General features: G+C 38.5%; 1 long non-coding RNA gene across 3 annotated transcripts in view; it reads right to left on the bottom strand.

The window, feature by feature from the left end:
- LOC104909654 (uncharacterized) overlaps nucleotides 1-25,636 on the bottom strand; it is a 135,245-nt gene that overhangs the window by 40,881 nt on the left and 68,728 nt on the right. For all 3 annotated transcript variants that reach the window (XR_014882044.1, XR_792500.3, XR_014882043.1), the window contains exons 2-4: nucleotides 25,309-25,374; nucleotides 13,843-13,964; nucleotides 12,457-12,642 (exon numbers count right to left, since the gene is read on the bottom strand). This is a non-coding gene — a long non-coding RNA (uncharacterized LOC104909654). The remainder of the gene's footprint in view (nucleotides 1-12,456; nucleotides 12,643-13,842; nucleotides 13,965-25,308; nucleotides 25,375-25,636) is intronic.

Below are 25,636 nucleotides of genomic sequence, written 5' to 3' on the forward strand. Positions count from 1 at the left end.
AGGTTACAGTAGAGTGCACAGTAAAGCTAAGTGCCTACTTTCATCCTATTGGGTGCCATAATATCAGGAGTTGGGAGCTGCAGTTACTATATAAAATAACATTAGTGAGGCAATTAGGACCTAATGGTTTGTGGAGAGAAGTCTACAAGACTTTATAAAAACATCTGAATTAGACTGTATTCAAATTTTACCTCACTCCTATTTTTTTTTTTAGACCATATTGCCTTCTCAAGGGTAGAATCCTCTTAAAATATAGTGAAGAAACACCAGAGACATCAGGGAAACTTCTCAGTATATATGGATAAAAATCTCATGGAAACTTCTGCCAAGTGATCCCAAATTATTAATCTGACCTCAGGTACCTAATAATGAAATTGCTGACTGTACAGGAAATGCTAAGTCACAGCTTGAACCAGTGATTGAGCACTTGGTGGGAAGGCAGGGCCAACCCAGGGGAGCTCAGGTGCATGCAATGTAGCTGAGTGACCAGAAGGGGTGGAGCCAGGATCCACCCCATCCCAGGCCTCATTTAAGGGCTGGCACTGGAGGCAAGGGTATCACTGGAGAGCTCTGCCTACCTGAGGTCTTCTAAAGGTAAGCAGCTTTTTTTTTTTTTTTTTTTTTTTCCTCTTCATTTGTCTATCTGCAGTTGCTGGATTTCAGCTTGTCCTTATTTGCAGCAGCTGAAGACTTTGCCACCCTGCTATCATCACTGTATTTTCCATGGTATTATAGCATTACAGAGATCTAAAAAACTCATTCTCTGGAGGGAAGACAGAAGAACAAATCACTAGATGTTTATCGACACAGTCTCTCTTCCACAATTCTTTCCCATCTCTTACTCTATGTGAGATTCAACTTCTGGTCCCAGTGCTTAAAAATCACTGGATAGACTACAACACTTAGAAAAGCATGACTGAAATTAGAGCCATTCTATGAATTATTTATTTATTTATTTATTTAGGATCTTCTACAGAATGCAGAAGTATGAGGTTACTCAGATTTCTGGGAGATAATCTATAGTAGTTTTATTTTATAGTTCTCCTGCTTTCTTGACGGTTCTCAAAACTAGGATAGGAGAGTTCCCAAGCCTTGATTGCTGGACACAACTGAGCTTAGCAAGAAACCCTGGAGAGAGACTGGGTGGAAATTTCTCCATGTGTAGGGGATGGCATGCAGGCAAAAAAAGAGGCTTGTGCTGTGCAGCTGATTGCAAAGAGTATTATTTTTTTTTCAACTTTTGTGAAAATATATTTCTTTGGTAGTCTCCACACAGGACATGTACTCAAGCAACTATTGTGCAACAGATTGTAGAGATTTCAGGAACTAAGGCAAAAGAGAACTGTCCCCATCCAAGTCTGACTACTGTGTGGTGCTGATGTTGTCAGAAGATCAAATTGAAATACAGTCCTCAGAACACTGCTAGCAAGAGAGAGACTTCAGTGGATTTCCACAGGCATTTCCTATAATGTACAGTAAGAAATCATGGAAGTGAAGCACACTGTCACCTCCATTGAACTCTCTTTCCTTCTCTTTCTTTGCTTACACATAGACATACAAATTGTTTCAATTTACTGTGCTTCTTATTTCTGGTAGATATTTATAGAGAAGTAAACACTCTCTGCCCAGCACTGAATGCTTGGTGACCAGACAGCTTTGTCTTTTTTTGTTAATGAAAATATATAGGTAATTCAGACATGTCTGGAATAAAACCAACTGTAATAAATAAAACTATGTATATGTTCATATATACGTATATTCAGTCTGCTAAACTGTTTCCATGGCATTCTCATTCTTCTGTGCTAAACAAACAAAAAATGACCAAGGTCACTGATGGGGGGCAGTGTCAGAGGGGAGAGATGAACACAGATGCTCTGCACTAATTGCTGTTAATCACCATTTCATCTTCATTGCCTACACCTTTCATTCTTCCCAAATGCATACTTTAAAAAAAAAAAAAAAAAAAAAAAGACAAGAACTTTAGGCACTCTCCTAGAAGTCCTTTAGGTATCTTTTCTTTTTTTTCTTCTTAATGGCCATTGGGTACCTAAAAGGTTTCAAGGATCGGTATCTCAATTCTGTAAGACCAGCGTAAGCCAGGTCAGTATGAGACAGGAAAACAAGAATACAGCAAGGTAGGGCAGAAGGGAAAGCCCACTAGCTTACACATGCAGCAGTGGTGCTCTGCACAGTTCTCTTCATTTTTGCATCTCATACATCAGTTACCATACGCTATCACAAACCTGCAGTCAGCAGCTACCTCCAGGGCACAGCCAAGATGCTGAAGGGATGGAGGAGGGAATTCTGCTGTGCTCAGCAAAAAAGGAGTGAAGTTTTTGCAGCCTTTCATTGACCAGGGACAGTGTCATAAGAATGAGGGCTGTGTTTTAGGGTAAATGCTGTATAATTACTCTCCTCCTATGAAAACCATGAAGAATCTACCAGGGTAATGTACTTTTTAGCTTTGAGAGCATTTTACAGAGGCATCGGTTACAGGTCTGATTGTGCATCAAGTTTGGTTCACATGGATTTTTCATGACTTTCTTCTCTTCCTTACTTTGCAGCAGAAAAGTCAAGAGCAATGAGCACGTGATCGGAGCTGGGTTCTTTAAGTTAAGTATAAGTTAATCCCAAATTGGTGCATGGGAATTTGAGTCTTTAACTGCCAAGTTTATCTCCCTCAGATTCACCTTTCAACAGGTTATTCTGCTCTTCATTATGATTGCTTTTTGGGAAATTTAATCTTTTAAATAGATGTACACTATTACATATATATTGCTGCTCTCTTAAGTGGATGCCTCTGAAGCAGAAGGGATTTATGTATTAAAATGTACAAAGAATTGTACTCCCAACTTTGATCTTGATATCAAGAGAAACAAAGTAAGTTTGTCCATCACAATCGCTTGCAGATAACTTCACAGTGGAGCTCTGGAGGTTGTCTCCCAAAGAGGAGGAATGTGTATTTGTCTCAGGGAATTTTAATTTTTTTCTTGTTAACCATTTAGGATCAGACTTCCTTTGCCATTTCTAGGACAACAGTTGAATGCAGTGATATTTGAATATCCCATACAGAAGGGAACCTGACAGAGAGGGCAGAAGATGCAGTTAATTTTCCTGATTCAGTCCGTAACATCACAAGTTTAGTTAGATTAGCTAGTTGAGGAAAGCTAAAGAAGTTTGGTGGCCAGAACTGCAATATGCTAGTGGTGGAGGATATAAATTTACAGCTTCCATTTGTGCAGGAATACTACCTTTTTTTTTTTTTTTGCCCAGAATATCACAAAGCACTGATTACGTGGAGAACTATCCCCAGTCATTTGGATTAATTTTATCCTATGGTTACACAGTATTGAATCTAGTATACTTATATTATCCTGAAAAGCAAGATCTGGTTCATGAATCAAGAAGCTCATGCTAACAACAGGGACTCTCAAATCACGTTATTCACACTGTTTTCTTACTTCACATTGTGGTCATAGCCTTGTTAGGATAAATAGGGTGTTTAGAGAGTTATTTATGCCTCCTAACTGAAGACAAATAAGATTTACAAAAGTATCCCAATTATAGATTTCACTTTTCAAATCCAGTAAATGACCCATGTAGTCTCTCTTTAACACTTTAAAGAGTGTCTCCTGGACTCATTTTTCATGTCCTCAATGCTGTGGATATAGAAGACCTAAACAACCTATATTGTACCTATACAGTAGTCTTTGACTACTGTTGACATTCTTATTCTGTTGGAGCAAAATGTTGTTTTCCTCCAAGACAAAATCATAAACAACCTTAAATTATGTAGAATGTCTGATTTGGCTCTGAACAACTAATGACCAAAATCACAAACCAGCCTGATCTCAGCTTCAAACGTTATCTCTTTGAAGGTGGTCATCCCATAATCTTCCAATGCTGCCAAACCATGAGTGCCAGACTAAGAAGTGTAAAATCATATGTAAAACAGAATAGTCTGCTCTTCATGGAAAGAAGAAGATACTTTAATTAAGGCAAATGGGTCATCACCTTGAAATTCTTTAGTTTTTCAGGTTACTCAGATACCAGATTGATAAGAATTGTGTAAGTACCCAAGCAGAATTCACTAAATTATTAGGGCTGATGTCTAGCTAAGAAAGATTCAGTAAAAGCATAATTCATTTCATTTGGGCAAATAATGACAGCCTCTTCAGCTTAAAAATTCTAAGGACTGTCACTCAACAAGGTTCAGGACAAGAAATGGATTCAGTGTCAGTAATTCACATCATGAGTTTGATATATTTGGTGTCTTTTATAAAGGTCCTATACTTACATTAATATAACAGATTGCCAGCTTTCATTTAAAAAAAAAAAGGTTCTTACCCCTCCTAGCTGAGGCAAAAAAAAATCCTCTCAACTAAATTTGAAAATCTGGAGGTAATTCAAATGCTGACTTCATCATCTTAACATCATAATATCTTGTGATTAGATTGAAGAAAGTGGAGCTCACAAATTTTGAAAACTTGATACTGTTCATATCATAACTATATCATAAGGACACCACATCCTTCTTCCCTCAGAAAAAAGCCCAGCTAGCTACAGCCTGTTGCCTTTGTCTTTTACAGCATCTGGCAGAGCTGAGAACCAGCTACAGGACACTGAAGTCACAGGTCACAAGAGGCCCCCTAGGACAATCAGTCCTTCTCAGGGCTGGTAGAGAAGCCCATCACTGCATATTTTCCAAAGGTATAGTTAACGCAATTCTGAAAGAGGTGAGCAGTAAACCAGCCCATCATTCCTTGCTGTCAATTCACTGACTATCAGCCAAGTGTCACAGCCTGCACCTGCATCTCCTCACCTCAGTGAGGCTCACTGATTGCAAAACCACTAACTGGATCACATTCCTCCTCCACAGTAAGGTCACAGGATTTTATAAGACAGAGGAAGGTTTAAGGTCAACCAAGCTATTTCAGAAGATTACAAATAATGAGGCAGGCCAGTGAAAAGACACTCTGACCTCCTTTAAGTGGGGGACAATGAAGATCAAGCTCCTGCGTGGGTGGCTGGGAAAACCCCACTGAAGACAAGCAGACCCCAGTGTGGGATGAACGGGCTCAAGCTGCGGGTTCCCTCCTGTACAGCTCTCACAGCCATCTGCTCTGAATTAGATGGGATTAAAGGCACAGCATGGGCAAATCCCTTCTGTCTGTTTGTGCAACACAGGTTTATCCCATGTGAAATAAGGCTTAGAGGCGAAGGCTGCCTTTCTCACATGCAAGGGAAGGTAGTTAACAACAAGAGCTTCTAAAGCCAGGTAAAAGAACACAACCCTGTAAGTGAGAGATGGCACTTTGGCAGGTCTTTGTTTTGATAGCCTCAGTACAGAACAAAACAAGACAGGGCAGGCAGCAAAGGCTCCATGTGAGATTCTCTGCAGGCAAAGAAAGTCACAGGCAGGGAAAATGCAATCCATACAAATAGCACTGGATTCACAGTCACTTTGTGGAATGAAAAGGTACGTAAGGGGAACTGGGAAACGTGAAGACCACCGTGTCTCTAAAGAACACAAATACCCATTTCCTTCTTTTCTAGGTGCTTGTCTTGCAAGGTTGCAACAAAAAAATTAAAACAGTAGAGCCAGCCTATTATTAAGACAGTTTCAGGACCCTGTACTTTTTGTCCTGCTCATCCTTACTTTGCCGTATTTCTGCCCACAAACTGCCCTCTGAGATGCTGTCCTGAACCCAGCTATGCTTAACCGCCATCAGCCAAGTCTGAGAGGGCAGCAGGTGGCAGTAGGTGTGCTCACTTACGATTTCCACGCCTACAAAATGCGCCTTTGGTGGAGTTAATCTCCCCTTCTCCTTTTCAAAGCAGCTGCTAGTTCTGTCTTAAAAATGCCCACTTCAGTGAACGAAACACATTGGAATGCATAAGGGAAAGATCGAGCAAGACATGCTGAACTCATATTTTATAAAAATACATTCCCAAGTGAAGACAAGCTTTGTACCTACTTCTTCAAATAATATACAGAAGTGAAGACACTTTTCCATGGTATTTCCACCTGCTTTGGTTTTATCAGTATTCCATATAATGACATCATGCAACAAGCTGTCCTCTGACAGGGGAATGGGAGGGTGAAAGGGGCCTTCCTCCCACTGCCTTCCCCTCTTGTGCATGAAACCATGACACCACCCATAGTTCAATTATTTAAAAATGAATAGGAGCAAAGGAAGGGGAAATGTGACCCCAGTATCATGGAAGAGAATGAAGTAAGGTTGGAACAAAGGGAAATTAAAAAGGGGAGAATGGGAAAACAAGGGAGAAAGAAGGAAAAATGCCTTTTCTTATCACATTCTGGACAAAAAGAAACATTTATCAGTGAAAATATATCATCGTAATACCAACAAGGTTAAGTGACAGGCACAGCTTCAAGGAAATTTCAAGCAACATGATATTGGCCTCTTTTACAAGAATGAAAATTACAAGCAACTACAGACAGTAAAATTATTCCAGATGTACTCTTGGAGATATTATATTGACTAGAACAAGAAGGACTTTTTTGACATTTCTTTTCAGAAGATACTGATCAATAAAATAAAATAAATTATATAAGCAGGCCATTCTGTCTGAGCTTTTTTACACAATTTTTTAGGAAAATATTGCAGAACTGTCAAAACAGAGTATTTCATCTTCTTTTCAGAAATAAAACATAGTTTTCTTTTTTTTTTTTTGTTATGAAATGGAATACAATTCAAGAACTAAGCATAAATTAAAGAACAGCTTTAAGCAGCACCTCAGTTGGAAAGGAATAGCAATTTTTTCAGTACCTAATTTTCACAAAACAAGAAATTCCCTTTCTACCCATTATTAATAAAGACATCTGTATAGCTAATCAAGCCTTTTTTTTTTTTTTTTCCAATTTCAATATCATTGACATTAAAAAAAATGTCATTTTTTTCGAAAGCTCTAATTTTATATGTCCTTTTGTCAGCCACATAGCATCTTTTGGCAGACAACGTACCGTGCTATTTAGTTTGTTTATGCTGCAAAGCTTAATAGAAGCGATATATTTAATGTGTTTTGGCTGGTCCACACATCGAGCTTCTCTGTATATAACTTAATTACACCACTGCAAAGCTGTGCAGGCAAATGCTTTAAGTATGATATTCAGATTTTATGATTCTTGTGGCAGACATTGTCTTATTTTATTTCTATATGGGCTCCAGTGGTGGTACTACACAGGTTTTCCTGCACATTACTGCAATACAAGTTAACTACATTACTTTATAGAACATGGAGACAATTCTGTTGTCATATTCCAGTCAAATTCTTAGAATACTCCTGGAAATGATCATCAAAACATTTCTGATTCTATTCACATTCAGGATCTCTACTTGTAAATCAAGCAAGGATGTTTTTGAAAATATTTCTTATATTTCTGTTAAAAAGGAATGAATGATTTGCCCAAGATACTTTAATTGCATAGATGGCATTGAGATCATCTGTAAGTAGGACAGATAAGGTCAAATGATATTGCTTACAGAATAAAGCAGACTTCAGACTGGATCAGAGCAATGTCTGTCTAGCCTTGCTATATCATCTCTGACAATTTTAACAGCAGTTTCACAGTGGCTCTGTCATTATAAGCTAAATATAGCCCTCTTTTTCAGTTTCACAATAAACTCTGTCCATCAAGGTCTCACAGGCCTAGCTGAAATCACCAGTAAGCAACTTACTGGAGTTTATTTACAGGGTAAAAAAACCCAACCAAACAAAAAACACCACACATGCAAGATCTTCTGGCTAATAGATAGAAGAAAAATAAAGGGAAGATTGGCTTGTCTTTTCTATTGAGCTCTATTTGTGGCCAAGATTGAAAGTTTCCGTGGTCTGCTACTAATTCCATTACCTGGCAGTTCATAATGATACACTCAGTCATCTGTTACTTAAGACAGATGACTGTTCTCAACACCTCTTAATGAAATTAAGACACTCCTTTCTGGAGGTCTTACTTAATTACTAATCTTATGATATCTTTGTAATCTTCTGATTTACCTACTCCTGCTTGTTTCTCTTATCTGGCTGTTCATCTGAATGCTGACTGGTAGGTGGCAAAATGATACTGTTGTCACTACCAATTACTCCTGGTAGGGAGTCCAGCCAAAGGCTGTCGCGGACCTAATGAGGTGTACCCAATCAGGAGAAAAATGCAGCTCCATTTCCATCCCCTGGGTGGTAACTTAGTTTGTAAGAGTGATCAATTCTTGGTTAGGTTAAGAAGAGGAAAGAAAGAAACCTGCATAATTACCCTGTGTGATCTCCTGCACAGCCAAGGTGGGGAGGGAAGCTGGCAGCCAAGAGAAGTACAGAGAGATCCACAGGCTGAGAGTCCTTAAACGTGCTCTGCCTCTGAGATAGCAGCATCTGTCTTTCCTATTTAATACGTTATCCCAAACAACAAGGAGCATTAGACTTGATTCTAAACTTATGAAAAGCAATGAAAAAAATCCTACTGCTTTCAGGAAGAGCAGAAGGAAATGCTCTGACAGGACACAGTGCTGCTACATGCTCTTCAGATGAAGACAGAGAAGGAGTAATGTTTAGGAAAAGTATAAGATATAGAGGAGCAGAGAACTTAGACTGGGATCCATCTTACCTACTTTTAGCCATCTAAAACTTAAGTGTCTAACGTATATCAGTCATTTAGTCTACCTCTGTAGCCATTGTGCAGAGAGATAGATGCACTTCAGGCAGCTGATTAATCCTTCCCACACTACCAGCAGCATATAAGAGTGCTACTCATACAACTAAATATGATGCAGTCTCCCATAAATAGGTCATATAATCTCTCTGGGTGGCCACCTGCAACAAGAATAGTGAAATTCTTTCTGGCACAACCCAAAATCTGTCTTACCAACAATCACAGTACTCTTTCCAACACATTTTGCTGGTTATATATTAGTCCTTATTATTTGAGGAATATATTAACACTGTCAAAGGACCTTTGACAGTGGATTACTTTATGCAAAAGATGTTCAAATGTGAAAGTAATGCAGAAACATGTGGGAAGAAGCACGCAGATATGGATTGAAGGTAAGAAACAGCTTGCTTTTTTGGCTCTCCATGTCAGCTTTGATCTATCCTGGCAAACTACCTATTGGCACTTGAAGCTTTGGCTGTGCAGGTTTGCCCAATTCTCCTCTCAAGTTGAAATTCACTGTGTAGGAAGAGAACAAGAATGCATGACACAATCCACATAGAGACATACATTCTTGGCTTCCCATTATATCCTGCAGGAAGAAAATTCAGGAAGAATTTGACAGAGGTGTGTTTGTCTTATTCAAAGTAAACCTGCCTTGCAGTAAATCACATTTAGTATAAGTCAGCCTTTACTGACTAGTACAGTCACTCAAAAAAATGTTGTATACAGGATATTGAGATAGGATTATTAATAAATAATGAGTTATTAGTGGGTTCAGGAGGTGAAGGCATGTATCAACTTCAAAGTTCCAAAAGGCAAGACAAAGTTGTCTCTGTGGATAGCTGGGAATCATCACCAGGAGAGCATTCCCCTCTGTAGTCTCTCTAGCATAGCAGATTGTGATAGTGATGGTGACAAACCACTGCCATTCTTGTCTGCGAGCACTCTGTACTTTCCATCAAGACTTGCTCAAGATCCTGTGGGTTGTTCCCATTCATGATGCATTTTGTGCCAACAGGATCATGTTTAGATGGGCATAAGCATTACATTTGGACTGGTGCTAATGTTTTGTGATTGAATTTCACTAGAACAGGTTTCTAGATGACCTCTGCTGTGCTCTAAGTTTTGAGTTCCGTTAATGTAAACTAAAAGATAGAAGATGTGGTATAGGAAAGGGGCAAGAAAGGGTGACTCCCAATGTCCCTGGCAAATGCATCCCATGAGAACCATCATACAGTCAGTATATGGGCTTGCAGGTGCAAGGCTGTGAGAAAAACCATGAGAAACCAACAGCAGGAAACAAGGGAAAAATATTGCCCTGACAGCTCTAAAAAGCCCTGCCACAAGAGCCTGAGTGAACAGCTGCAGTGAAGCTGCAAAGTCAGGCAGCAAAGCAGCAAATGGAAGTGCTTCACAGTGATTACAGCAACTAAAGGCACTGTGCAAGAACAGAATGTGTTTTGGCTAGATATGTCTCTATTCCAGAATCTAGAAAAACAAAAACAAACAAACAAAAAAAACCCCTACCAAATACAGTTTACAACTTTGAAAACACTGCTATTTGGCTTCCAAAGTTTCCAAACAACAAATGTTTGTATTTTCAATTAAATTGAATTGACAAAAGTGTCATATTTTCTTTCCCCTGGAATTAATTTCAAGTGTATTTTACAACTCTTTTATTTGTTTAAAACAAATTGAAAACTGGAAAAAAATATTTGTCATTTTCATTTCCACACTTAAAATCATTGAGCTGAAATCAGCTCTCATGGAACAGCATTTCTAAAGAGAATCTTGTTACAATGTGACAACACTGAATTACCTCTTTGAAGTTTATTCTGTGTAAACTTTCTTCTTTCCCATTTACCTGTTTTTCCCTTCTTACTTCACCTCAACCATCTGCACAAGACCTTCAAATATGAACTTATCTCTTTATATACAGACATCCTGCTTTTTGCTAGGTTATTCCTTTTCTTCTGTTAATGTTCTCACACCATCCATCTTGTCAAATTGCCTCTACTTTGAAGCTCGCTTATCTTCTCCTCTTCAATATGTCCAAGGCAAACCAACAGGAATACATAATAGAGAAAAACCTGCCTACATGTGTCACTGAGACAGAGTTTCTCTAATTCTCATGGGAAATCTGAGAAGATTGCCTTCTCACCTTGAGGAATATTCTGATTTATGCAGTCCTTTCCCTCACTGGCATGGGCTTCTTCACCCAGTACAGAGCTCAGTTCACCAGATCTGCTATCTTTCTTTGTAAGCTAAGTGGCAAAGGTTTACTATTCTTCTGAGCAATTCAGATTTTTCCCCATCATATCATTAAAGAGGTGACCATTAGTTAGTAAGACAGGAGATCACAATTCAATTAAATTATTTTGACCTCAATAAATAATTAAGTTCTCCAGCACTTCATGGAACGCAAAATTCCGCTTTGCTCAGAAGGAGAGCAAAAATTCAAGGCTTAGGCAAATCCTCTGATGTCTGACTATTGTATACTGTACTCTGTCAGTTGAACCCTGTTCATAGAGAGCTGAAAACAATCCCATGACCGAGACCCGAGATCATGCATTTCTAGAACAGCTTTTCTTCCATGTTACTTCACAACCATTCCAGCTCTTCAAATGTATTTTTCCAAACTTCTTTTGCTGGAGAGAGTAAGGAGAAGACATAATAGTATTTCTACTCCTATCAAAAACACTCAGTCATCATCAATCATGAGTCAGCTAGACTGACCATAATCCATTATGAAGGTGTAATTAAATAAAACCCACCTCTCAGCTCATAGAAGAGTGCTTGTTTTTTAACAACACATTGAAAACAAAAAAACAAAAAACAAAAACAAAAAAACAAAATGAACGAAAACCAAAGAGCCCTGGAGACTTCCAATTAACAGACACTGCATTCCTCTGTGCTGAAAATTTTAAATGTTTGTTGGGATTATAAACTATGCACACAGTAGCAACATTGCTGACGCTGACCTTGCAAAACACAGCTCTGTGCTTTATGAATCAATCATCGCAGCCTGGAGCAAGAGAGAAAATAAGCCTGCAGAAAAACCACCGAGAGAGAAAGTGAATGAGAAGTATTTGCTGTATATGAGGACACTGATTCCAAATTAAGCAGTATTTGTTGTTTTCCAATCCCATAAGGCAAAACACTGAAGGCAGGAGAAGCTCAGACATAGAAATAGTCACTTTATCTAGAAGATATTAGGAAATAGAACATCATAATGCATCAGATGACCTCAAGAACTGAAGGGAAGAAGGAAAATTTTTAATCCGATCCATTTAGACCAGTGAAAAGGGTACACACAAGCTGGCCCTCAGTTTCACCTCTGAGCAGCAAAGCAAGAGCCCCTTGCTCAGCCACCATAACATTGCAACAAATGCAAGTAACCCTTCTGCAATTCTGAAACTGCCTGCTTTATCCCTCCAAATCTTAGTGTAGGAAATGCTTCCTCATTTTTATGCTTGCACATTTTCCTATTCTACCTGGTGTTCAGACAGGCTCACAAGAACAGCCTTAAATGAATTAGCAGAAAAACTGTTCTTCATGGTGGAAGATCAGAAAGAAAATGCAGAAGAGAAAGACACACATTAATGCTGTGTTTGCTATAAACAGAAAACTGTCATTTTTTTTTCATACCCTCAGTGACTCTTATGGGGTAAGATAAAAGAAATCTATAAATAACAAGAAAACAGGCATAACATTCTTGTGAAAAGGAACAGCATGTATATTTCCTGTGTAAAAATGTTATATCTGAAATAAACATGAAATGCCCTTACCTCTTATAGATAGGAAGCTCCTACAAATATGAAGATGCACATCACAGGAAAGTGTTAGCAGCTGTGCGGTCAAATATGTAACATCACAACACCTGGGATTTATTTACATCACAGTTGTGGAACCAGCACCACTGATAGAACATTCACTTGCTCCCATGTGTTTAGGAAGTTTAGAGGCAACCAAAACTGGAAGAGATTCACAGGAACAGGTTGTTTATAAATGAAGAATGCATTCAGATAATATATAAAGATATAAAGTATATATATATATAGTATATAAAGTATATATATATTTATAGATATAAAGTAAATATATAAAGATAATATATAAAGATAATAATAATACAGACTTTGCAGGTTGAAGTGTCTTAACTGACAAATTTCAGAACGGTCTTAAAAGATTAATGTGTGCTTAATTTTCCCAATATTCTTGTGACATAGTTAAATTCTGCTTAACCTTATTTTTCAAGTAGCGAAAAACAGGTATAACTGATTTGCTGAGCATTGCCAAGAATGAATCCATCTCAGTTCATAATTTATTTCCAGAGAAATCTGTAGGTTCTTTAGTCTTGTCAGCTGCTGAACAGTCAATCTTTCTGATGAAGGTTTTAAAATATGAACGAAAGAAGACCAATAGTAGAAAGCAGCAGAATACATACTTATTTCTTTGTGAAATAATTAAGCATGAATTCAATCAAATTTAATTAAAAAACTAATTATATCAGTGGTCCAGTGCTCCTTTCTGCAGAAAAATGATAAATAAAATATCCTTGATATCTACCCAAAGGGAATTTTCAGATTATCTAAACCATCATATAAGCAAGGGTTCTTTCAGGCAGCCTAGCAAGTAGATAACATGCATTGTACTTCATATGTATTATCTAGCATGGTAAAGAAAAAGCTCTAAATTTTAATGTAGTCTTTGTTCCAGAAGTAAAAATGTTATTTGCAATCACAATATCTGGCACATTGAGAACACATGATCACATCAGTGTATTTTAATATATTCACACTCCCAGGTAGCTAAGATCTTCCTCCTTCATTTTAACTAATCCTTGGTGCAGCTCCTGGGCTGGGGATTCAAATAATCTTTCTCTTAGAAGTTCCCTTCAATGCACACCTCAGCAACTCATAAAATCAGACAGCAAATATCATGGACAAAGCACCATTTCAAGTGAATTGACATCAATTCTGTGAGGTTTGTGCACCATGCAATACTTCAATTTGTTTCACTCAAATATTAATATCTGTTTTATTTTAACATCCATTTACAGAAGTTTACATTCTGGGAAAGCATTGAAGTGTCAATCAACAGTTCACACAACCTCTCTACTAGACAAGCAACATCCAAAAGAAATGTGTAAATTGGAGCATCCAGTCACTTACTCTGACAGGTATTCTTCTCATTGCTTTGTTACTAATGAACATAAGAGTCCTGAAGAAGCAAGTGCTGGCAAGGTCACTGTCATTTTTGAAGAGTTGTGGCAGTTGAAAAAGGTCTCTAATTACTAGGGAAAAGAAAAAAAAAAAAAAAGCAAATATTTCAGCTATCTTCCAAAAAGACAGGAAGGAAGAAACATCAACATTTATCTGTTCCAGTCCACTAAAAAAAAAAAAAAAAAAAAAAAAAAAAAAAGCACAAAAGAGAAAAAGAAGTACAGAAAACAAACATCCAAACACATACCTCAGCTCACAGGGCACTGAATGGCTTCAGATGGATTTGTGAAAAGATTTAGCATCCCACAGATGTGATCGGTCAGTTTACTTTGACCATTCTTAATGTAAACAATACTTTATTTTCTTGGCTCATCTCTGCAAGAGTCTACCAAACAATGCTCATATATTCTCTAGTACAAATAGAAGTGTAAAGGACAATTGCTGAGTAAGAGGGACTCATTTAACAGAAGATATATCTGAATCTGGTATAGAGCAATGTTTGGAAAGTTGTATATCCTTCATTTGCCACAAGGTGGAAACAATCACAGGAACTCATCTCAGTAACATAGCTATAACAGTTCAAATGTAGTAGTTAAATGCCATATGTTGTACATACGAATGCAGATGCAGCTGATGACTTGGAACAGCTTAGAACAGAGCACGTGATATGGTTTTAAATAGATTCATGAATGCTTTTTTATACCAAATAGAACAGCATGGCTCTTCAGTGCTGTTCCAATTATTACTTAAGCAACAAAGTAGTTTTCTAAAATGTATTGTAAGGCTTGTATTTCTTGATAAACTAGATAACTATAAAGAGTCAGTGCACTAATGGAAAGAACTGGAACTCAGATCCCAAAGTTTTAGGTAGCTAACACCTATAGTTATTTATCTCTCAAAAGATTCTGAATGGGTCATTTAGGATATAAATTGTGCTTCTGTGTTCAGGTTAGAGTCTCACTCTACTATAACACTAGTTTAGAAATGTTTTACAATGATCAAAGACAAACTATGTCTCTAAAGACAATATTTTCATCGTGGAGAGAGGAGACAGCATTAAATATGCAACCTGATGTAGGGAGCCTGCTTTGGGAGGGAAATTGGACTTAATGATCTCCGGAGGTCCCTTCCAACCCTTACAGTTCTGTGATTCTTAGATTTTCCTCTGCAGAATTACTGACTTGAAGAGAAGAATCTAGTGAATTCTCCTGTTCCTCCAAAATTCAGGACAAGCTAAACTCAGTGATGTGAGTTGCAGTAGTGAAGTTTGCTGTTGCTGAACCAAGTAAGCTACTTCTGTGTTCTCCTTTTACCTACTTGATGGAAAAATATAAGACTGTTCCTTAAATGTGCTAATTCACCAGTTCTACAATATAGAATCATAGAATCACAAGGTTGGAAACGACCTGCAAGATCATCTAGTCCAACCGTCCTCCCATTACCACTGCTACCACAAGCTACAAAACCATATCTCGTAGCTCGTCATCCATCCTCTTGAACACTTCCAGGGATGGCGACTCCACAACCTCTCTGGGCAGGCTATTCCAGTGCCTGACCACCACCCTCTGACAGAAAAAGTTCTTCCTCATGTCTAATCTAAACCTCCCCTGGTACAACTTGTGGCCATTTCCTTGGGTCCTGTTTGCTGCCTGGGAGAAGAGGCCAAACCCCTCCTCATCACGACCTCCCTTCAGGAAGTTGTACAGTGCAATAAAGTCTCCCCTGAGCCTCCTCTTCTTCAGACTAAACAATCCCAGCTCCTTCAGCTGCTCCTCATAAGACTTGCTTCAGACCCCTCATGTTCGTTGCCGTTCTCTGGACATGTTCCAGGGCCTCAATCTCTTTTTTGTAGTGAGGGACCCAAAACTGAACACAGTACTGGAGGTGTGGCCTCACCAGTGCTGAGTACAGAGGAATGATCACCTCCCTGCTCCTGCTGGCCACACTATTTCTAATGCAGGCCAGGATGCCGTTGGCCCTCTTGGCCACCTGGGCACACTGTCGGCTCATGTTCAGCCAAGCATCAACCAACACCCCCAGGTCCCTTTCCTCTTCATAGTCATCCAGCCACTCATCCCCAAGCCTGTAGCGTTGCCTGGGGTTATTGTGGTCAAAGTGCAGGACCCAGCATTTGGCCTTATTGAACCTCATCCCATTCACCTCAGCGCAGCAATCCAGCTTATCTAGATTCCTCTGAAGAGCCTCCCTACACTCAGGCAGATTGACACTACCTTCCAACTTGGTATCATCTGTAAACTTATTGAGGGTACACTCAATCCCTTCATCTAGGTCATCAATAAAGATGTTAAGCAAGATGGGCCCCAGTACCGACCCCTGAGGGACATCACTTCTAACAGGTCGCCAGCTGGACTTAGCTCCATTAACCACTACCTTCTGGGCATGGCCCTCTAGCCAATTCCTCACTCAAAGAAGGGTATACCTGTCCAGGTCACGGGCAACCAGTTTCCCCAGAAGAATACTGTGAGAGACCATGTCAAAGGTTTGCTGGAGTCTAGGTACACTACATCAACAGCCTTTCCCGCATCTACCAGTCTGGTCACCCAATTGTAGAAGGAGATGAGGTTGGTCAAGCATCACCTGCCTTTCATTAACCTGTGCTGGCTGGGCCTGATCCCTTGGATGCCACACACATGCTGTGTGATCTCGCCCAAGATGATTTGCTCCATAACTTTCCTTAGTACCAAAGTCAGGATGACAGGCCTGTAGTTCCCCAGATCCTCCTTACAGCCCTTCTTGTAGATGGAAGTCTCAATGTTCATATTATAATGAGAGAAAGTATATTTTTGACACAAATTGATCAAAAGCTATGAAATCTTATCTGTTAAACTTGTCATGCTCCCACTCCAACTCAGCCTATTTGCACCTTTTTATCCAGCTATTTGTGGGTACTTCCTTCTCCTCCTTTTAAGTGGCATGGCAGTAAATGACTTTAATCTGAGAATGGTGCTCTGTTTGTATTTTAAAGCAGCTGACATTTCCAGTACAATACTTGTGGTGTTTATTACATATGGGAACATTCCCTCACAAAACATTATGTTGGCTACAAATGAGCTAATTGGAGCATTCACAAAAATATCTGTAGCTTCAGAAAAGCTCATGTTTAGGCCTTATCTGCTTAAGGGCCACCACGAAGGCTAACACCAAGCCAAGTCTTGCAGCACTGTAGCACAAGTTCTCCAAGTTGCTCTTAGCATTCCAAGCCATGCACAGCTGAGGTCTGCTCACAACATAGTTAGGTCTTGTAAATAATTGACAGGAGAGATATACGTTGGCAAATTCTTTTCTGCCTCTTTGCCATTCCTCTCCAGATATCTCACATTTCTTACTCAGAGGATTTCCAAATGGAACCGCACAGTAAATGTAGTCTGTGTTGTTTCAACTTATGGTCCTGTGATTAATCAATGTCATTGTCTGGGAACTGGGTAAAGCTGCTGGACCCTTCTGTGCAGAGCCGAGTAACTGTTTGTTTAGTCTGCTCCCATAAAGTAAGCTGGGAAAATTATGACAAGTCACTAACAAGATTTTCTGTGCTTCATTTTATGAGTGTCAGCTTTTCCCAAGCAACCACTCATACAAAACCAGAACTAAACCTGATTGTTGCAGGATGTAAGCGAGCAGCTTTACATTTAGCACTGGCAGTGGGTCTTGTCATTGCAGCATGTGGGCCAGCAACTTCTTAGGGCTAGGAGTGCTTGGAGCTGTGGAGGAGCTGGGCTGGTGTGGGGGCACCAAGGCAGGGATCAGAACAGGCCAAAGCCAGGACAGCTGATGGACCCAACAGCTGAGCAGGGCTGTGGGGAGCCTTGCTCTGATGCAGCCTCTGTGGGACAAGGGCTAACAGCCTGAAGCCCTGCACAGTGGGCAGGGCCCAGGTGAACAACTCAGTGCTGCTGCAAAACTGTTGGAAGGCCATGGTCCCTCATATTGGCTTGTCCAGGCATGTCCAACATGCAGCCCATGGACTGCATGTGGTCCAGCACCGCTTGCAATGCGGCTGCCCTCTGCCCTGTGCCATCACAGCAGCAACTCTTCCCCATCAAACACCTGGCCCTGCCCAACTCTGGGCATGCACCCATCACTCAATAATAACCAAACATCAGTGCGCTATTAACTCTAATTTGGCTGAAACCGGGAAATGGGTTGTAGTACAGTGCAAAATCAAACTATGGCAAATAATTGTATGTATTTTGATATATGGGCTTAACACAGTCCTGTGAACAGTGAAAAACATGCAGCTATGCTTTCTGGTTTTGATAAAGGAATCTGAGAATAGGTTTCAAGATTGCCAAAATACCTTTTTTAAAATATATATATATATATATATATATACCTGCAACACCATTTTCAGTCAACATAAATACGTCACTTGCATATTTTCAAATGCAATTTATGGATACACAATCAAAAATTTGGTCATGCCTCTTTACCAGACTTGGCTGGCTTTCAGCCAAGAAGCATGGCTTCTAAGCCCTCACTTACCAGAGAGAAATAAGCCTCACTTCACATACCTTATTCACATCATTGCTTTTGGCAGTACATATATTTGTGAACAACTATTTTGAAAGATGAAGCACAGGAAGAGTAATATATCATCAAAAATCTCTGATGAACACATTGAAAATCCACTAAGAATTCTAACCATTGCCATCAAACCAGCCTGATATGGAAGAACAAAAGCCCCCACAGTGGAGAGTTAAGTATCTTCTGCAACATACACTGTCTGAAGTGAACATAAAATGGTAGCAGCCTCCAGCAAGCTCTTGCAAGTTTCGAATACAACACAAAGAAAGAAAAGCCATAATTGTTCCCAACAGTAGCAACATAAGCCATAGAGCCATAGCTTATAATCACCAGAACCGTCTGCTCATCCAAGCAGCAACTCTTAGAGCTAGCAAGTGATAGAAAGATTCTCTTATTTCAGGCATTTACTCAATACACATCATAAAATGTCAACAAAAATCAAGCATTTTCTCCTACAATTCAGCATGCAAGAGATTCAACAGCAGGATAATCCACAGAAAATGCAAAAAAAGAAACTGTAGCAGCTGTGATAGTCTCTTCAGCACAAGCCCAGTCCTGTTTTACACAAATGCTGACAAAACTGATAAGCACATTTTCTCCTTACAGTCAGAATTTATAACCTGAAGTGGCTGTTATAATGGAAAAGTAAATGATCCTCTAATACTCAAATCAATCTTGTGAGAAATAACCTGAATAATGAGTTACAATTGTAAGAGATGAAATTAAGACAAGAACAGTTAAATAAGGATCTAAGAGAATAGATAACATTTAGTATGGTGCTGGAAGCCTAAATTAGACTTTAAAATGTATGCAGAGACAGAGGAATAAGGGAGGAAAAAAGGAACCGGAGCAGAGTCCTCAGATAAAGGTGAGTCTTTTGATGAGAAATAATCAGAAGCAGTTACATTATTTGAGGAAAAATCCCCATTTCAAATAGAGCTTTTGATCTACTTTTTAGAGTTTGGAACCATAGAAGGATTTACATTTACAGAATAAGATATTCCAAAACGTTAGCAACTCGAAATTGTTTGTTGCAGATGTGATTAGAAATTGTATCTAAAAGCATGGTGAACTGCAAGATGTGAAACCAACTAATAAGATCTTTCACCTTGCACACTAATGGAAGCACTCTCACAAAAGCATAATGATAAGAAAATATTATCCCCATTTCAAAGGAAGAGAATGAAATAGATGATTTTTATAATATCAGCTAGAACACTAATGACTAACTGAAAGTATTTGTTGTGGAGGAGTGAAGATACAATATTGTGCAATAGAATCTTGACTACAAAATCAGATTTGAAACACAGTTATTTCCAGGAATGAGACATTTTAGCGTTGACTAGTGTATGATCTGTACTGTGGTTTTTGCTTTCTAGTTAGGTTTAGTAAAACTGAGGCCAAAGTACTACCAGAAGTTGGAGCATGTGAGGATGGGATTTATCTCGTCTACCTGAATATTATAGTGTGGTGATTTTACCCTAGATTTGTATCTAATGGGGAGAAACAGGTACTCCCACAATATGATTAAACCTGCTCTAAAGTAGATGGCTAACATAGGATAACCTAGGAAATGCAGGAAGTGATACAATAGATAATAGATCATTACTACAGTTTGCCTATTTGTTTATTCATCTGCAGGCTATCTACTCATTAATATAGTTACCTGATATTAACCTATTTATATACTTTCCTTCGAAGAGGATTTTAAAGCAATCTCTTAATTTATTGGTCACTTTGCTGTACCTTTACTAACATTCTTGACTCTGTTATTCAGACCACAAATAAATGAATGGTGAGGAGATCTGAAACTCAATCTGACAAAGCCATTACTGAGAATTTAAAAAGTGAGGAAATTTTAATTTTCAGATTGTCCCTGTCATGAGGCTAGTTACATCTGCTTTAAATTTTCCAAACAGGTCTTTGGAAACATAAGAGTGGAAGAACTTTTTTTTTTCCACAGTGCAATGTGAAACATCAGAGAAAAATCACGGCAGAGGCCCATGTTGTTTACTGCTGCCCAATTTGAAGCTACACAGGTGCCCCTCAGGGAACATGGATTCAGAAAACACATGATATTGCCTGCAGGATTTAGTGTTGGGTTTTGCTTTGCCAACAGCTGGCATTAGATCAGGTCCTTTCAGCACAGCCTTGATTATCATGCAGAACCTAAAAGATGTTGGAATAATCAAGCTTTCATATAATCAGGGGCATATTTAAAGCATTAAATGCATACCAAGAGACATGATTGTGTAACAGCTAACAGGCAGTTACAGATCACCAGCTCTGGAAAATGAAAGAGAGAAACAAATCTCTTATTTTATGTTATTATTATTTCAGTGACATTTTGTAATCCAACAAAAGCCCTATTAAAAAACAATTGAAGAAGTTTTTATCTTTATTGTCTTGCTCTCTTTAATTATTTTCATGGTGTCTAAAGAGATTCTCCTGGCTGACGATGATTATTAAAAATAAAAGGAATTGTAAATAATAAAGCAATCCTTAATAGCCATTTTTCCATAATCAGAAGATGAAGTTCTCAGCACATTGTGAGAAAAACTGGTATGTTGCAAATGGAAAACTGAAGCATGAGAAAATGTAGTGACTTTTCCCCAGTAAGCTAGTGGCTGTAACAGCACTATAACCCAGATCATTCTTTCTACAGTCTTATCTTTTAATGACCAAAATAAAGTTCTGAAGTGATTCCAGAAGTGAATTCATTCCCATTATCAATGATAGTACTAATTCACATAAGTCTGAAGACTTAAGACTAACCAAATACAAAGAAGTAACTTAATTCCTGCTTGCTGTTAAATCACTAATGAACAGTTTTTATAACACTGGATGAAAAGATGTGAGTCATAGAATACCAGTGAGATTAAAGATATGGCTTAGATCTCACATAAAAAATAAGTCATGGTAAATACAATGTGCTTGTAACTGAAATCCAATAAAGGTTGGCTAAAAATCAACTAGGGTCTTCAGTAGCTGGTGACTATGATGCTTGAGCTACACTTGCACCAATAGATGAAAGTGGCTCTCATCTGTGGAGGCAAAATAGCATTTCATGAGAGGTGAAAGATTTTGGAACAAGAGACATTTCTGTAATGTAGATGATATTAAACATAGTGTTTGAGAGTGTGGAAGGGACAGAAACGTACTTGCTTTAGAAAATAAACGCTCTGCATTGAAAAAGAGAAATCCTCAGTGTGTATGAATCAAGGCAAATTTAAATGATGAGGGTATTACAGGATTAAATGTCTGTACTTTTTCACAAACGTCTGCTTTTCTTGCAGTTTCTTCATTTGTTACATTTTTTTTTTTTTTTTTTAAACACCGTGTAGAATAGCAGGAAATTGTATTGTACGCACAGGATCGAACTCTGGACTTAAGAGCTGTACCTGATCCCATTAAATATTTTTTCTAGACCTTGTCTACATCCTTAATTTCTTAAATTCTAACAAGAGATCCTGGTGATAGATAAAACAGCCAGTCCCTTCTCTGAAGGACTTGATATCTTAGATTTCAGTAAAGCAGTGTAGGCAAAGGTAAAATCGGCAAAAGTGCCGGATCAAAGTCATCCAGGAGGTTGAAGATGGAGACGAATACAAATCACTTCTGGTCAGGCCAAAATCTTGACAATGCATTCCTGAATGAACATACAAACTGCTCATTTTTTCCAGAGCTGGGCAGCTAATGTTGAGAAGGGCTTAGAGATTATGATGAGCTTTGCAAAAAGACTCAAAGCTCTAGGAATTGTTAAACTTTAGAGTTATATATTCAGTTCACACAAGCATAACCATGGGAAGTCCCTGAAACATTGGCTGAAAAGATGAGTTCCCACTTTAAATCTACTGGATATGTGCTTCTGCTGAAAGAGTTCTGGGAGTCTTCAAGAAAACTTCACCAACACCATTACTCTCTTTATGTTGGGAGTTTCAACAAAACTTGCAAAAGAACAATGATTAAAGAGGACCAAACATCTCCCTAATCCTCAGAAGAGGTGTATTCATCTGAGAAGAAAGCAGGTTAAATCTGGAAAGCTTTTGTGATCTACTACTGTCTGTGCAGGAGCTGGTCTAGAGTAGAGCTGATTTTAACTTTCAAGGCTTTCAATTTATCATCTTTTTGTTGTTGTTGTTGTTGTTGACAGTTTTAAGAAAACAAAGGAGAAAATTTTGTAAGTTGGGAATACTCCCAGGATTCAAGATGTTGCTATTTTCTATTTCTAGAGCAGAAAAGTCTTTTTTTCAAAACATAGCTGTCTGTGGGTGCAGAGATGATTATTTTCTTTCTTGCTTTCGGGGGGGGGGGGGGGGGAGGCGGGGGAGGAAGGGGAAGGAGGTAAGCTTTTTATTTCTCATTTACTCTCTCTTTTATAGCAAATTTTTTAAAAACTTCTGGGACTCTCTCCTTCAAACATCAGTCTCAATGACAACCATTCATAAAGGCATTTGGATTACATGGGCTGTAAAAAGTTTTAATCAAATGATGAATATGATTTTCATTTCACCCTAGTTTCATTTATTTCCTGCAAGAAAAGGTTGGGAGCAATTTTGCAGCGCATGGCATTCTAAATCTCAATTTGTTTATTTTATTTGCATTACAAACTGTGGACTGTAGTGAACTTGACAGAATTCACTAGATTCTCCCTAGAGAAAGTGAGAAGACCAGAAAAGTTGTAAGGCTCTACTATGACTGGATGGTTGCACTCAAAGAGCTGTGGTCTACATTTTAATGTCCAGTTACAAGCAGTGTTCCTCAGGGGTTCGCATTGGGAGCAACAATATTTAACATCTTTGTTTGTGATATGGACAGTGAGATTGATTATTGGGAAGAAATTCTTCACTATGAGGGCACTGAGGCACTGGAACAGGTTGTCCAGAGAAGGTAGGGATGCCCCCTCTCTGGAAGTGTACAAGGTCAGGTTGGATGGGGTTGTGGGTAATCAGAGGTAGTGGAAGGTGTCCCTGCCCATGGCAGGGGGTTGGATCTATTTTAAGGATCCATTCCAACCCAAACCATTCCATGATTCCATGGTGACACTCGTACCATGCCCATTTTCATTCATTTTCACATTAGTTTTGACAACTATGGCTTCAGCATTCCTATCCCCTCTTCACACTAGTCTAAATAACTGAAGAGAAATCATTTTTCACTTCTGGGCCATTCAACTAAAGTCCCATGGGCAGACTATTCTCAAATTAGTCTGGTGAAGGAGATGGTAGAAATAATTTTACAGAAAACTTCCCATTCTCTCCTGGTGAAGAGACATTAAGAATCCGCATCATATCATTTCTGTTAAACTTTAAATCTGGACACAACTCAGCCTCAGATACACACTCCAGCCCAAGCCTAATTTGAATACAAATTAGGATACAAGTTTTTATTCAGCACACATCTGGCTAAAAGGATACACAACATTTTTGTCTGACTTCTTCCAGAGCTCTCTCTCGTGATTACGAATCAACTAGTTTAAACTGCTCAGACTAAAGAATAACAGTAAACGTGCCTGACAGAAAGAAATGTTTTGAAAGAAATGTTCTGAAATAATCTGAAAAGAACTAAAGAGATAAAGTTTGTTGAAGAAAAATAAAACCAATTCTAGACTGAACTTAGCTACAAGGTGGAATAGGCATTGTCCTTCCATTCCTGCCCACAGCTGTAGTAAGACTGCATCAAGCATACCTGAATAGAGATTCCAGAGATTACTGAATTTGAGGTTTGGTGAAAGTTGTTAGAGATATCTAGGACTGTACTCACATACATAACTAATAGTAAAAACAATCAAAATTCCTGCTAAACAAGAAAGGGGAAAGAGCAGCAGAAATATTTGAGATTTCTGTCAGAGAAAAATGCTGATGACTTGTATGGAATAATTATAATTGGCGAAGAATGAACAAGAGTAGAAAAAGGTACAGGAAAATGTCAATTGGAAGAAAAGAAATATGCCCCTGGTATGGCCCCAATGAACGATTTCTTTCCTGTAGTGCCATTAGAGCAATGTACTTCTATTCCGCTTATTCACACTGCCCTATCACTCAAGAAAGGGAAAATAAATCAGGCTGTTGCCTGACCTTTAAAAACACTGATTCTCAGTGAATCATCCCAACTACTGACACCACTTGATTGTCTCCTCAAGTCTCTTTCTACACATTCAACAGCTAGTAATAACAGTGCTCTGGGCCTTGAGTTTTCATGAAGCAGCCCAATTCCCCTGGTCCTTAAGGTAAATAAAGTATAGCAATTTGAAGCAAACAAAAGAGAAATTTATCATCACATCCACTGTGCCTGTAGAGAGAAAGTCAGTGACAAGAATGAGATCTTTATGACCCTCTAACTGAAAACTCAACATGGCATCAAACAATTACTTCTCAAAATATTGAAACCTTTTGTTTCTTTCCCTTCACAGTTATTTTTAAGTTCTTGTTCTGTCTTCCACAAAGATGGAGAAAAACGTCTAACTACCAGAAGAAATTCTTTCTGTATTTATAGTTTCAGTTGACACATAAAGGTCTCTGGGAAAAACAATGTAAAAGAGAGTTCCATAGTAATTTATGAATACAATACGCTTTACAGAAGTACCGTGGCTATTATTCTAGCATTAAAGACTTAGAATACACTAACTTTGTTGCACCATGCTGAGCTGCAATCCACTGGAAGAGAAGACAGTAGTAACTTGTAAACTAGATTCTGCTCTTGTCCTTCTCTCCACCTCTACTTTAACTTTTTCTTTTGGCAAAGCAGATGATGGGGAAAAAGAAGGAAACATGACGTGAAATTTATTACTTTCTTTGAAGTGAGAAAAATAAAGAAAAAAAAAATTTTAGGTCTCTAATGCAGTTTCCAGTATCTACTATAAGACCTACATACCTGATGTGTCCAAAATCATTGTCTGTCCTCCACCTTCCTCTGCAGATTCTTCTGACTCTTCATTGACTGTTATGGAATAGAAATGAAAATAGGAAACTGAGACAACTGAAAATGAAAAAAATGCTAATATAGAACAACTTCAAATTAATCCCTATTTCTTCTCATTGAACTTTGCGGCTGAACTCGAGAACTGATTTATCTGAGTTGTCCATTTAGGTCACCAAGGTCATTAACTCTCTGCTGTCAGAGGAAGAAACCTCCTATAAACAGCAAACAGCAGTGACCCCCAATAATTTCACTAAAATTCAGTGATTATTTCACTCATTTC

Source organism: Meleagris gallopavo, chromosome 2, assembly GCF_905368555.1.
Source record: "Meleagris gallopavo chromosome 2, MGAL_WU_HG_1.1, whole genome shotgun sequence".
Lineage (NCBI taxonomy): Eukaryota > Metazoa > Chordata > Aves > Galliformes > Phasianidae > Meleagris > Meleagris gallopavo.